This window comes from Herpailurus yagouaroundi, unplaced genomic scaffold (assembly GCF_014898765.1).
Source record: "Herpailurus yagouaroundi ecotype Mexico unplaced genomic scaffold, PumYag 164, whole genome shotgun sequence".
Classification (NCBI taxonomy): Eukaryota; Metazoa; Chordata; class Mammalia; order Carnivora; family Felidae; genus Herpailurus; species Herpailurus yagouaroundi.
This window is the reverse complement of record NW_024412405.1, coordinates 5,638,822-5,651,952: the sequence shown is the minus strand read 5'-3', so window position 1 is coordinate 5,651,952 and position 13,131 is coordinate 5,638,822. Positions and strand designations below refer to the sequence as shown.

The window sequence follows — 13,131 nt, the reverse complement described above, 5'->3', positions numbered from 1 at the left end:
GTTACATTAATCGCAACTTCAGAGAGAGAAAGCTTCCTGTAAGGCTTCACCCCATATTTTATTTTATTCCTTAATATGAATTTACCAATGCGGTTTCAAATTTCAGGTAGTTTGACTTCTCTCTCGCAGACCCAGTGTGATTTACATCTCAGGTAGCTCCTATAAAAATGAGTGCTTTCCGTGGAAGCGTTGATTATTCGCTGTGGTAGATGATCTTGATGGGTTTGTGAAGGAACTTGATGTTCTCTACCTTTCCCAGCGCTACCTGTTTTTATTGCCGGGTTTTCCCTTCAAATTTAAATTTTTGAGGGAAGTGCTCAGATGCATCCATCGATATCTGGCCTGCCTCTTCCGAAAACTCTCCCTCCTGCCAGTCTCCGTTCCAGCCCCTCTCACCATTTTCATGCTTAGACCGAAGAAGCAGTGAATGTGGAGTTTATTTCAGGAAGTGTTAGGGTTGAAGAGGTCAAGAGAACCAGGAAGAGGTAAATGTTTTGCTTTGTTTTTTCATTTTTTGTTAAGTTTATTTTTTTACGAGAGAGAAAAAGAGAGTGTGTGAGTGGGGCAGGGGCAGAGAGAGAGGGGGACACAGAATCCGAAACAGGCTCTAGGCTCTGAGCTGTCAGCACAGAGCCAACACGGGGCTCGAACTCATGAACTGTGAGATCATGACCTGAGCCAAAGGCAGACGTTTAACCCCCTGAGCTACCCAGGCGCCCCAGGGGTGAATGATTTTAATGGTGGGAACGATAATTATGGTGAATCATTGTCAGGAATGTTGGTAGAATTGGAGATGTTGAACAAGCAGTAAGAAGAAAGAATGGGGTGGAATCCTTCCCAGGTGAAGGGGTGGGTGGGGGGAGCCTGAGTTTTCAAGAGGGCTTCCCTTCTATCATAACAGGAATGAAAAATAAACACGGATTCAGATGCCTATATATCAATATACTTGGTCTTCGGATGTTGAAGGAGTTAGCTCCTTCTTAATATTTTTGTTTTCTGTCTAGGAGATGATGAAGTTGTCTGCTGAGAGTCCAGAGCTAATTAGGGGAAAAGCATATCAAGTAACGGGGAAGAATATAAGAGACAGCCTTTGGCCTTGAAAAGCTTTCATGTCTATTGAAATTTAGCAAACAATAAAGGGACACTTGATAAAGTCAAACAAGGCTGCATTTTAAAGACTCCGTCAACGTGACAATCACAGCTCAGACTACTGGGTATGCTGACGACACAGCAGAGATTTCAGTGAACCCAAGAGTCACGTAGGGAGGTAGAGACCACAGAGCACTTCATCACTGATTGGAAACTGTGTGTGTGTGGGGGGGGGTTGCTGTGAAGTTAGGGAATTTTGAAGTTCCTCTGGATCTGATCTGAGTAACTGCTCCGGCTTGGGTAAGCTGTGTGACTTATAAGTGAGGACTTCCCATTTCACAGTTGGGTCTGCAGGTCAGGGAGTTTGCATGAGAAGTCGTGGCATTAAACCAAAGCATCCCTTTAAAAGACACCAATTGAGGAAATGAGGCCAGCACAGGAGACAGAGGTAGGTGGAAATTGGGGAGGGTGTAGAGATACAGAAACAAAGAAAACCATCGGCTGTGTTTAGCAATGTATTACTTATTTGTTTTCTTTCTGTTAAAGAAGACACAAAAATTTGTTAAGCTGAAGGCTCCGCAGAACTGAGATCAGCCCCTGATCTTTATCATTACTCATGAAAAGAGATTGATGGACATAACATTTGTATTTAAGAAAATCATTAAGCGGGGCGCCTGGGTGGCTCAGTCAGTTAAGTGTCTGACTTCAGCTCAGGTCATGATCTCTCGGTTCCTGAGTTCGTGACCCGCGTGGGGCTCTGTGCTGACAGCCTGGAGCCTGCCTCGGATTCTGTGTCTCCCTCTCTCTCTGCCCTTTCCTCTCTCTCTCTCTCTCTCTCAAAAATAAATAAACATTAAAAAAATTGTTTAAAGAAAATCATGAAGCATGACTTTGCTATGTGTAAATTTAGTTCTATTCAATGACTTGTTTTTTCTCATCTTTAGAAAGCATTCAGTTAAAGAAAGAAGCATATGTCTTAAATATTAAGAAGTACCTTATACATCCCGCGGTCGCCTACTGTCCCTCTCATGGTGTCAAGATTGCACAGCGAGGTAGTAACGCTCACTCACATTTATCATGAGAGGAATGTGTCCCTCAGTCAGCTAACACAAGCAATACGTTTGGGTTGTGACTAGTTTAAAATGCAAACCTCTAAAAGCAAAGCTGCGCAGGTGGGCAGCAAAATATTGGAGGGGAAAGACATGAGCTACTTTTCTTAAGAATGCACTTGGGGGGCATCTGGGTGGCTCAGTTGGTTAAGCGTCCAACTTCAGCTCAGGTCACGATTTCACGGTTTGTGGGTTCAAGCCCCGTGTTGGGCTCTGTGCTGACAGCTCAGAGCCTGGAGCCTGCTTCAAATTCTGTGTCTCCCTCTCTCTGCCCCTCTTCTGTCTCAAAAATAAATAAAAAAAAAAATAAAAAAAAAAAAAGAATGCACTTGGAAGTCAATCCTTAGAGTCACAGGTTAGACCGCATGGTGAAAATCGAGACTGAATGGTAAGTTTCATTTGTTAGACACAAATGAATGAGTATTCCAAGCAGCAATGCGCAATGTGAAGGAAGTTCCTTTTATGGTTCATTTCAGGAGACCACTCTAAAGACTGGGAAACTAAATAGCCCATTGTTTGACGTTTGCAGGAAGGACTTAGGATGAAGTAGCTCTTTTGACACTTTTGACCTCGTACATGAGGCTTTACTCAGACATACCTGTCTGCATGCGAGCAAATGCACCAGCAAAAAAGTGAGTAAACTCACTCCCCATAGTGTCTGAGTCTGGGTCCTCTGAGGTCAGGGCACAGCCCTGTAGCCCCCCACCCCCCACCCGCATAGCACAGTGAGCAGGAGGACGGCGCACTGAGGCTTCAGGTGACCCTGGAGGAACAGCCAAGAGACCACAGCCTGGATCGAGATGGGCGGGGGCAAGGGAAAGTGCAGTGGGCTTGGGCTGCCATCCCAGAGTATTATAGGACAGATATTTCTTTCTCATGGTTCTGGAAGCTGGGAGCCTGAGATCACGATGTCACCATCTGGGGGGTTCTGGTAGGTCCCCTTCCAGGCTGGTAGATTGTGGTCTTCTCACCTTGGGCTCTGGTGGAGGGAGAGCTCTGGTCTCTCTTCCTCTTCTGAGAAGGGCACCTCCTCTGTCACCTCCCAAAGGCCCCACCTCCTAGTATCATCCCAAGTGGGGGAGGCTTTCAACATGTGGATCTGGGGGAGACATGAACACATGGTCCATCACAAGAAGCCAGACCAGAAGCGAGAAACAGAGCACTACTGAAGTTGGCACAGTCTATTCATATACAGTATTATTCCATTCCATTTGTTTATGTATGTATGCATGTATGTATGTATGTATCTACTTGTTATTTTTGTAAATTTATTTTGGAAAGAAAGTGGAGGAAGGGCAGAGACAGACGGAAATAGAATTTTGTTCTGACAGGAGCAAGCCCAAGGAGGGGCTCCGACTCACAAACTGTGAGATCGTGATCTGAGCTGAAGTTGGATTCTTAACCGACTGAGCCACCCAGGTGCCCCAGCATTATTTCATTTTCATTTAAAAATTCTATTGTTTTGCTTTCCAGTTTTTCCTCTCTAGTTTTCTTTTCCTCCCTCCCTCCCTCCCTCTCTCTTTCTCTCTCTTCCTTCCTTCCTTCCTTCCTTCCTTCCTTCCTTCCTTCCTTCCTCTTGCATGAAACAGCATTATACTGTTCAGTTTAGCTGCTGCTGGCATTAACAATGTGCAACGAATGGGCTAAAATTTGCTTTGCTTTTGTTTTTCCTGAGGTTAAACTCATTAATGGCAAACGGGCTTCAGGCAGCCCTTTAGCCAACCGAAAATAGAAAATAGCCAATAGAAAATAAGTTTCTATTTTTAATTTAGGGGGAAAAAACCCTATATACAGAAAATTAATATGAATTAGACAATTATTTCCTATTAAAAAGATGAAAGTTTAAGGAATAAAAGAATACCAGCGTGTCAAATTAGAAACGAGGGTATATAATGCTTTTTAAAAAGTGTTGTTTCAGAGGTTCCATAGAACAAACCTGAGGATGTATGAGACACGGGTAATAATAGTTACTACAGTGCTCATAATTAAATTCTCCAAAATGAAAGCTTTAGTTGCATCCTTAAAAGATGTGACCATCCAATATTGTAAATAGTTCTTGAAAACACACAGATGCATGTTTCTCTATGGAAGGCCAGGGTTGGCCAAATCATAGGCCAAAAAATAGACGCTTGCCCATTTATAAAACTGAAAAACAGGCATTTAAAATCATTTAGTGTACATTTGCACAGGAAGCATAATAAGACGCCTTGCTCTTTAGATTCCTATATGTTTGGCAGATTTCTTCGTGTGTCCTCAGTGATTGATATTGATAGGACAGCTCTTCATTGTAATATGGCAGGTTATTAAACCTTGGGGCCACCAGGCATAATTTATGTTTCCATAGTTTTCAATACTGGAATCGGAGTCGGTACTTAAGATGTTCTTGGATGTGGGGAGGAGAGGAATGGCTAGCCCCCATTCTTGTGGAAAGGCTCTATCATTTTCTTCAGTCTGGGTTAGCTTTGGATATGTGGAGCTTGATGGTACGTTTTGTCTATTTCAGTATCTGACTAGATAGACCCCTTGGAAACTTCTCTCATTCCCTTGGCTTTATGGAATTTCTGGAGCCTGCTTCACAGAAATAGTTCATCTTTATGCTTTCCCCCATCTCTTCTCCTCACCTATTTTATTCACTTCTGTGTCATGCTGAAAAGAAAACAACCAAAATAAAATACGATATTTGACCTTGGCAATATTGGATTCTTTAAAGAGGTAAAGCTCTTAACTACCAGTTGATGAAGCGGCCTTGTTCTGTAGGTTTGTGTGAGGCTATCTCAGCATAACAAGCATACTTAATAAGCATAATTAACAAACAATGGGTAACAAACAATGGGTAACAAAAAATGGGTAAATAATGAATGACTAAACTGAACCCCCTGGGTACCAAAAGAGCCACATTCCTAACCGCTCCCCACCCCAAGTCACTCTTCCCAAAGTCTTCCCATTCCAGTTAATGACAACTCCTCTTCAATGGCTTAGGACTAAAACTCTGGAGTTATCTTTGATCTGCCATTTCCTGCCCACCTCCACAGCAAATCCTGTCAACTTCACCTTCACAGTATCCAGGCCCTGCTCTCTTCTCACCACTCCATTCATACCGCACTGGTCCCGGCCGCCATTACCCCCTGTGGACATTCTACAGCCTTGCAGCTCTTGCCTTGGCTTCCACCCCTGCCCTCTAGAATACGTGTTCAGTAGATGGTCCTTTAGTTACCTAAGGAGATGGACTCACTCTCTGAGACTTCTCATACCATTTCACGTAAGAGCCAGAGCCTTTGAAGTAGCCCACCTCTTTGAGGTCTGCTTCCAACGCCTCCATATTGCTGCCCTCACCCCCTTCTCCCCTAGGTCTTGATCACTCCTCTCCAACATCATGGGTCCCTCTCCCTGTTCTTCTGACACAGAGGGCATGGTTTCAGCTCAGACCCTTGGCACTGGCTATTTTTTTTTTTTAACCTGGAATGTTCTTCCCTCCTGTATCATTAGGGCTTACCACATCACCCCTTCCTGCTTGGTTGCCACTCAAATGTCACTTCAGTGACACCATCACTGACACCCTACTTCAAACGTTCAGCTCTCATATAATATGCTATATGAAACAGGGTGCTGTCGAAAAAAACCACCAGACGCCGAATAGAAGTGAGGCAAGATTTTATTCACGGCCAGGCCAAACCTGATCTCCTGATCTTAAGGAGAAAAGTGCAGAGAATGTCCCCGAATAAAGGTAGCAGTGAGCTTACATGGATTTTAGCAAGTCAGAATATGTCATTATTTAGCTAAGCAATTACAATTTACAGCATTTCATGGTAGCCAATTATATTGTGACATACAGACGTTAGTTTTGGCAGGAACCTATCAATTTAAAGTTCTTTGTCCTAAGAGGGTTTAAAATGACCAATCATAGTTAGACACCTAAGATACCCGTGGGGCAGCGAGTTCCTGACTTTTTACATGTTGGTCTTTGCTTAGGCCAGATCTTGGTAGAAGGGATGGGGGAGCGTTTTGCAACCTAAATTATCCATTTAGCAAGCAGGCGAAGTTACAGAAGCGAGCTAGGGCGGTTAGTAATTTCCGGTAACCCTAATAGGGAACTACATAAGCTTTTATCTCAATTATTCATGAAAGGTGAGTTTAAGCCGAACTTATACACAAGAAGCTTTCTGATATAAGTCGACCTATTACATACATACATATATGACATATACTGCGTGTTTCTCCTGTTGTGTCTCTCCTCCACCCCCACGCCGAATCACCGTAGAATGTAGATTCTATGAAGGCAGGGATTGGGGCACATGTTTCATTCACTGTGCCAATTGAGACCAAAAGGGCCTGGCTCATGTATCCCCCAAATGCTGGTGGAATGAATGACCGATAGCAAATATTTCTAAAATCTCTCAAAAACCTTTGTAATCTTATTTTTGAGTCCCTACCGTACTGCTCCCTTTTATAGTACTTCTATTCTCCTGCACCCAGAAAGCCCTGCCACCCATCTCTGCCCGATCTGCTCGGTCCAGCCACTCCCTCTCCATGAAGCTTTCTAGATCACAGCTGCTAGAAGTGTCTTACTCTCTTTCTGATGCTTCTTGACTCCAGGTCGTATCTTGGTTTTGGATATTTTTGTGTCTTGACTCACATGTATGTTACATTCCTCCAAAGCAAGGACGTAGCTTCTCCAACCCCTGGAGCATATTGGTACTCCTAGTTGCGAAATCAACCTTTATTGGCTGGCTAGAGGAAGACATGAATAAAGGATAAAAATGAATGAATGAAAAATACTTTGCTCTTGAGCGAATGGGAAGAGCATACAAAATCTGGAAAGGATTTCTTTATGGGTTTATTAGCAATATCCCGAATACACTTGATGGATTAGGCTGCTGATACTTTTTAATCATACACATCTTGGGTGCTTTTTCATTTGATTGAACTTCTTTTGGAAGACATTTTATTGAAAACTTATATTATCAAAGCTAAGAGCCACATTTTAAAGATGAAACTCCCCCTTTGTTCTTGCCTTGATAATGATTCTTTTTTTTTTTTCCTATTGGAAGTTGAATTTTCCATGACTTTTTGTTTTGTTATCTTTAATTATCTTCAGAGTAAGTCAGACTTAAAGAAGTGTTCTAAACAAAGCTAAAACCAGCGTCACATCGTCCTGAAAGGAGACACATTCTTTTTCATACTAATTCAGGTGCTTATTACAAATTTTATTTTTGATAATCATTTAATGACAGGAATTTATATATCCCATAATTAGACTATTCCAAAAAATGGACTAATATTTTCGCCACTGCCACAGCAAAGTTATTGATATTCAGTAAACATTACTATGCAAATTCCAGCTGGACAAATTCTCACAGATTGGACAAAGTGAGGTGTATGAGAGTCTGTGGAAGTTTATAATGTGTTGAGCATGTGTATGAGTGTGTGTATCTTTATGGTGGGTTTACATATAAAATATCTATTAAAACGATATAGCTATCTGGAATCCATCCATGTTAAAGAAATATAAGAGGCTTTATCTACTGAAATGAGCTCTCACCTAAAACTCAGAAGACATTAGCTCTTAAATAATATTTATGTATGCAACTATTTATTAAATGTGTACGTAGTACTAAGTGCTTTCCATGCGTACTTCCTTAATCCTGTCAACACATGTGGAAAACAAGCACTCTTATCCCATTTGGCAGCTTGGGAAACAGGCACAAAGAATAAATGACATTGATGATGATACGTGTCGGAAGCGAGGCCACCGAGCTGGGAAATGCCCACGGGACTCTAATGGCCACATTCTCAGTATCTTCGCCTGTGAACCAGGGACCGGAATAGCTGTTCTGTTATCTCACGGTTGATTTGTGGCAGAATTTTCACGCAGTTCAATAAAGGACACCACTTTGAACGCTATGGTTGCATTTTAAAGACACGAGTAGGATTACTCGCGTACATTGATGCTTCCTTTCCTGGACTGTTTGCTTCTTCTTCCAGGGAAAGAACTACATATTTTTCACCATTCTGAGTCTTCTCGGGATGCTCAGTTCCCACATGCATCTGTGGTAACTGCTTGCATCTATTTGACCTCAAATTTTCCTTGGTTTATGTCTTCAGAATTGACTTAATTCCTTTAATGTCCCAGTTGACCAACCATAGAGAAACATCACCCAGTGGCCTGGTTTCCACTCCGCCCTATAGCTGTGGTACTTCTGGTTCTTTCAGATTGCGTGGCTGAGTGCATTCAGGTTAATAAATGAATGTTTTCCTCCTGTGTTCTCAGTGTTGCTGCTTTTATAAAACGTGATTAAAATGGTTGTTGAAACTACAGGATTTGACTCTTTGCATTTCAAGTGACGAGGACTGTGAGCAAGATTTCACTTTGATGAGCCAATAATTTTTAACTATTTTAAGTACATTCCCCAAATATGGCTTTTCTTTCTTTCTTTTCTTTTTTTTTTACTATTTGAAAGTAACGGCACATACCACCGCTTTGAAGAATTCCTATTGACAAACGGATCCTTTAGATCTGTATAGAAGCTCGCCGTGTGACAGGGGGTGACTTGTTAAGGTCTATACGAAACCAAGAATGAAAAGCAGAAACTGTGTCTAACATCTGTTTGTCTATTTCTCCATTTTCCACTTAGAATTGATATCGGCTTCTTTGACCTTTCAGCTCATGAGTTGTTGATAGTGTGTAGCCATTTTCTACGGTTCGATTTGTTTCATTCAGAAACCATGACATCTTTGTTTTGGGTGCATCCACCCCGGGGCCATTCAGCACCCACCTACCACATGCCTGACATTAAAGTGACAATTCGGGATCTTGTGCAGGATAAGGGGCTCTAACACCTGGTTTCCAGCCTCTGAGGTCTGTGTTAGCTTAATTGGTAGCTAAGTGGCTAAGACATTCTCAGGAAGAATTAACCCATGTGCAGCATTAATAGTCTTTTATCATATTCTCACAAACTATAAAGCAATAAAGCACACTAAAGTCAATCTAATCTTTTAAAAGTAATTTTAGAAACAATAGAACTCACTGACCAGCTAGGTCTGAAAATTTTAAAAGAACAAAGTGTGATACCCTTCTCTTGACTTCTTTCATCCATTTTCTCGAGGCTTATATCTTTTATAAACGTGTATTGAAATGTAACTTGCTGAAGGAGTTCCAACGTCGTTAGAACACGGACTTCAGTGAGTGTCCATATAAATAAGCTGCAGTGAAGACATACTTTGCATTCTGAAACATGGAATGTTACATACAGAAATAACTCTATTTGGAACACTAATTCCTGTGGCCCATATAAATGTATGTCTTTTCTACAAAGGACCAAAAAGTGAATATTAACATATCAGACAAACATAGCCAGCAAAGTTAGCTCATTTAAATACAAAATTCAGGGGCGCCTGGGTGGCTCAGTCGATTAAACGTCTGACTTCGGCTCAGGTCACGATCTCACAGTTCGTGGGTTCGAGCCCTGTGTTGGGCTCTGTGCTGATAGCTCGGAGCCTGGAGCCTGCTTTGGGTTCTGTGTCTCCCTCTCTCTCTGTCCCCTCCCCGGCTCGCACTCTGTCTCTGTCTCCCTCTCTCTCTCTCAAAAATAAATTAAAACATCAAAACAATTAAATACAAAAGTTAAAGTCTGTTCCATGTGCTTGATGCATTTGCTTTGGAAAAATGTGTACTCTACTGTATCCAAGAGCTAGGGAAACATTTCTCAATACAAATACTAAGCAGAATTCTGTAATAAGCAATGCATGAAATCAAATATAGTTTGATCAGACATAAAAATTAAAAAGAAGAGTTTTTGCTTTAGATTGGAGAGGAGACACCAACCTGAATTATACCTAATTTCGAATACACATGCTTTAGCAAACATGGAACACACATGCACAACCGACGTGTATATTCACACATGCACACACATACACGTGCATGCGGGCACACACACACACAAATACACATATGCACACGGTGTACATTGACACATTAACATGTTAGTACTAAGTTAACTCTTGATCAGTAATAAATTGCAAACTGATTTTTCTTTCTCCTGAATTGCTGGTCTTTTCTTCTTCTTCTTCTTTTTTAATGTTTATTTATTTTTGAGAGAGAGAAAGAAAAAGCACGAGCAGGGGAGGGGCAGAGAGAGACAAAGAGAGACAGAGAGCAAGACACAGAATCTGAAGCAGGCTCCAGGCTCTGAGCTGTCAGCACAGAGCCCCATGTGGGGCTCGAACTCATGAACCTTGAGATCGTGACCTGAGCTGAAGCCAGATGTTTCCCCTACTGAGCTACCCAGGCGCCCCGCTGGTATCTTCCCTGCCATAAGGCCAAGCCTATGTTCAGCACATATTAGGGACGCTCAATAAATATTTGTTAACTTTGAATTACCTGAATTGAACGAGTTCAAGATTATGTATAGACTCCCCGATTTATGGAAAGACGCTTAAATTTGCAGTAGGGGACAGGACTGAGTAAACAGTGTTTTTATTGTCAAATTCTCTTGCCATCTCCCATAGCATCCTCAACACCGACATAGACGCAGGAACAGAGGACAGAATATTGTCAGGTTGTGAAAGCGTGCCGGTTGGTGGCTGCTAAAGGTATACCTTTAAAAAACCGAAAGCAGGTGACTATTCTGAATTCCTTTGTCTGTTCCTATTCGCAGCTTGTCTGGCACAGTATCCGTTTTTCTAGGAAGTCTCCAATGCAGAAAGGAAACAATGCCTACCCTTCTGAGGCCGGAGGAACTGTTACCTTAAAGGAGAACGCATCATTTGGCCCAGTTGGGGAAAAATTACCGTGAAAAGAGGACAAACGGAAACAATTCTCAGGATTTTGTTGAGCAAATTCCCAAATTTGGCCTACATTCCCACGTAAGGACCTTTGTAGAGCCACGTTTCTCATTCAAAGCTTTCTTTTGTATTTTTTTTTTTTCCCCCGTTGAGGAATAAACTACAAAGTGGACTTCTGAGTTTCACTTTTTGGGTTAAACTAGCACAAGCAAAAAGCGACCAGTTTTCCTGAGGTATAACACCGTCTGCAGGGAAACAAGTCACGTGCAGCCTGTGGTATTTAAAGTGATCTTTTCCGGACAGGATGTGGACGCATGAGGCGTGTCCTTAAGCAAGGCCTTCCAAAGCGCCAAATCTAAAGTAAATAACGTTTCGATATCTTCAGGGAGAGCACCCAGATTTCTGAGAGCTTTCTTGGGCAAGGAACAGGTCGGCAGAAATCACCCAAATCAAATGGCAAACCAGATAAGATTATCACTTAACAGAACTGCTCAGTGGTGACGGCCAATCTCTGTGGGAATGTTTGGTCAACAAGCAAGCCATAAAAGGTTCGGGGGCGCACGTAGTTTATTGGTCTCCTGGGAACACAATATTGATCAGACAGGTAATTTCACCTAATAGTCTTCAAACACTAGTCAAATAGCTGGTGACTGATTTGAGGATAATTTTTAATAATTGCTTTGGTGTGAAAAGAATTCTTCATTTCATTCAGTATATAGTCCCTTGAAGAATGTGAGGAATTACGAGGTTTAATGCTCTCTTAAAATAGAAAAGGGAGATGTTCAGGTAGGTCTTTCTTTGCCTTATGAAACTAACAACAGATGGAAAAGAAAGACAGATGTATAGCACGTTACCCCCACACACATGCCCACGTACAGATATATGAATGCAGAGTCATAGAGCCTTTCCACAACTTTGCATTTACCTTAAAAGGATGGGGAATCTTAAGTTTTTATCAGAATGTAGATTTGGCTCTACCTGCATTCCAGGTAGGACCACGCATTTTCTTGCAGATGTAGCGCTTTCCGAAAGGGGAGTCTTTTCGGAGGAAGTCTGGGACACAGGAAGAGACCAGGGCTGGTACCTTTCTCTGGGGACTGCTCTCCCCATCTGGCTCGCTGGTTAGTATGGACCGGGAAAAGCATTTTCACAAAAGCTGGGATCACTGTGATGTTCAGCTTGCTCTTTAGAATAAAGCAAATCAACGGGGTTATTTTCCGATATACGGCGACGCTCACTTTTCCTACCATTATATTGTTTGCCTGACTTTGGAATCTATCCTGCATTTCCCGGACACCAAAATACCTTCAGCAAGCCTCCTCTACACTCCGTGTCTCTAACCTACTTGCAGTTTATTTTGTGTTCAGGCATTTGGGCAGAGCTTCCGGTTCCGTGATAAAAAAAGAAAAAGTGGAAAGAGTTTGTTTTTGCTCCTTTGGTTTAAATTAACATCGGCCATCTTCCTGACCTGAATTCTGACAACACAATTGCTATGAAATATTGGTTTGAACTTAAAACCAGAAATCCTGAACGTAGCTTTCTGCCAAGTAGGTGCTAGTTAGAACCAGCTGTCCAAAGCGGAACTGCTGAGTGCTTCAAGGTCCCTGTGATCTGAGCGGGTCTCAGGCAGCGCCTTTTTCAAAGGAGAAACTGCCAGTTCAGATACTTCTCTGGGACGGATTAAGATTTATCTGTAGCCCAATCAACGTGCCATTTCTCCTCTCGTTTAATTTATCATTGTGTGGATCCCAAACTGAAGCAGAAATAATAAACTGGAGCTATGTTGAGGGACTTCAAGCCATTGTTTTAGGAGGTAAGTGGCGGTGGAAGGCCACTTGGGAAGGGTCTCAAGGGGAAAGGGTGGAAAACCAATAAATCTGCGGAGGATCGTCACGGAACACACGTCTCAGAAAGAGGCCTTTAATTGTGGGCGTGTAGTGGAAAGTACGAGTCAAAACAGGCTCAGTTTCACACCTGCACTTATCCTTTTGTGCAACAGGTGACCCTAGATCATCCAAAGCAGTCAGAAGTTTAACTAATAGAAAAAAAAAAATTCTCTGTGGGTAGAATTGGCTATGGTCATCTCATTAAGCACAGAGTTCTGTTTTCAACATAATTAGTCATCTAATTACTCCTCCAAAATTAGTTA

The 13,131-nt window shown here is 42.1% G+C and overlaps 1 long non-coding RNA gene across 1 annotated transcript in view; it reads left to right on the top strand.

Moving 5' to 3' along the window:
- Positions 1 to 11,290, top strand: part of LOC121037730 (uncharacterized) — a 79,203-nt gene extending 67,913 nt beyond the window's left edge. The window contains exons 2-3 of the long non-coding RNA XR_005793948.1: positions 10,707 to 10,790; positions 10,856 to 11,290. This is a non-coding gene — a long non-coding RNA (uncharacterized LOC121037730). The remainder of the gene's footprint in view (positions 1 to 10,706; positions 10,791 to 10,855) is intronic.
- Positions 11,291 to 13,131: the final 1,841 nt, after the last annotated feature.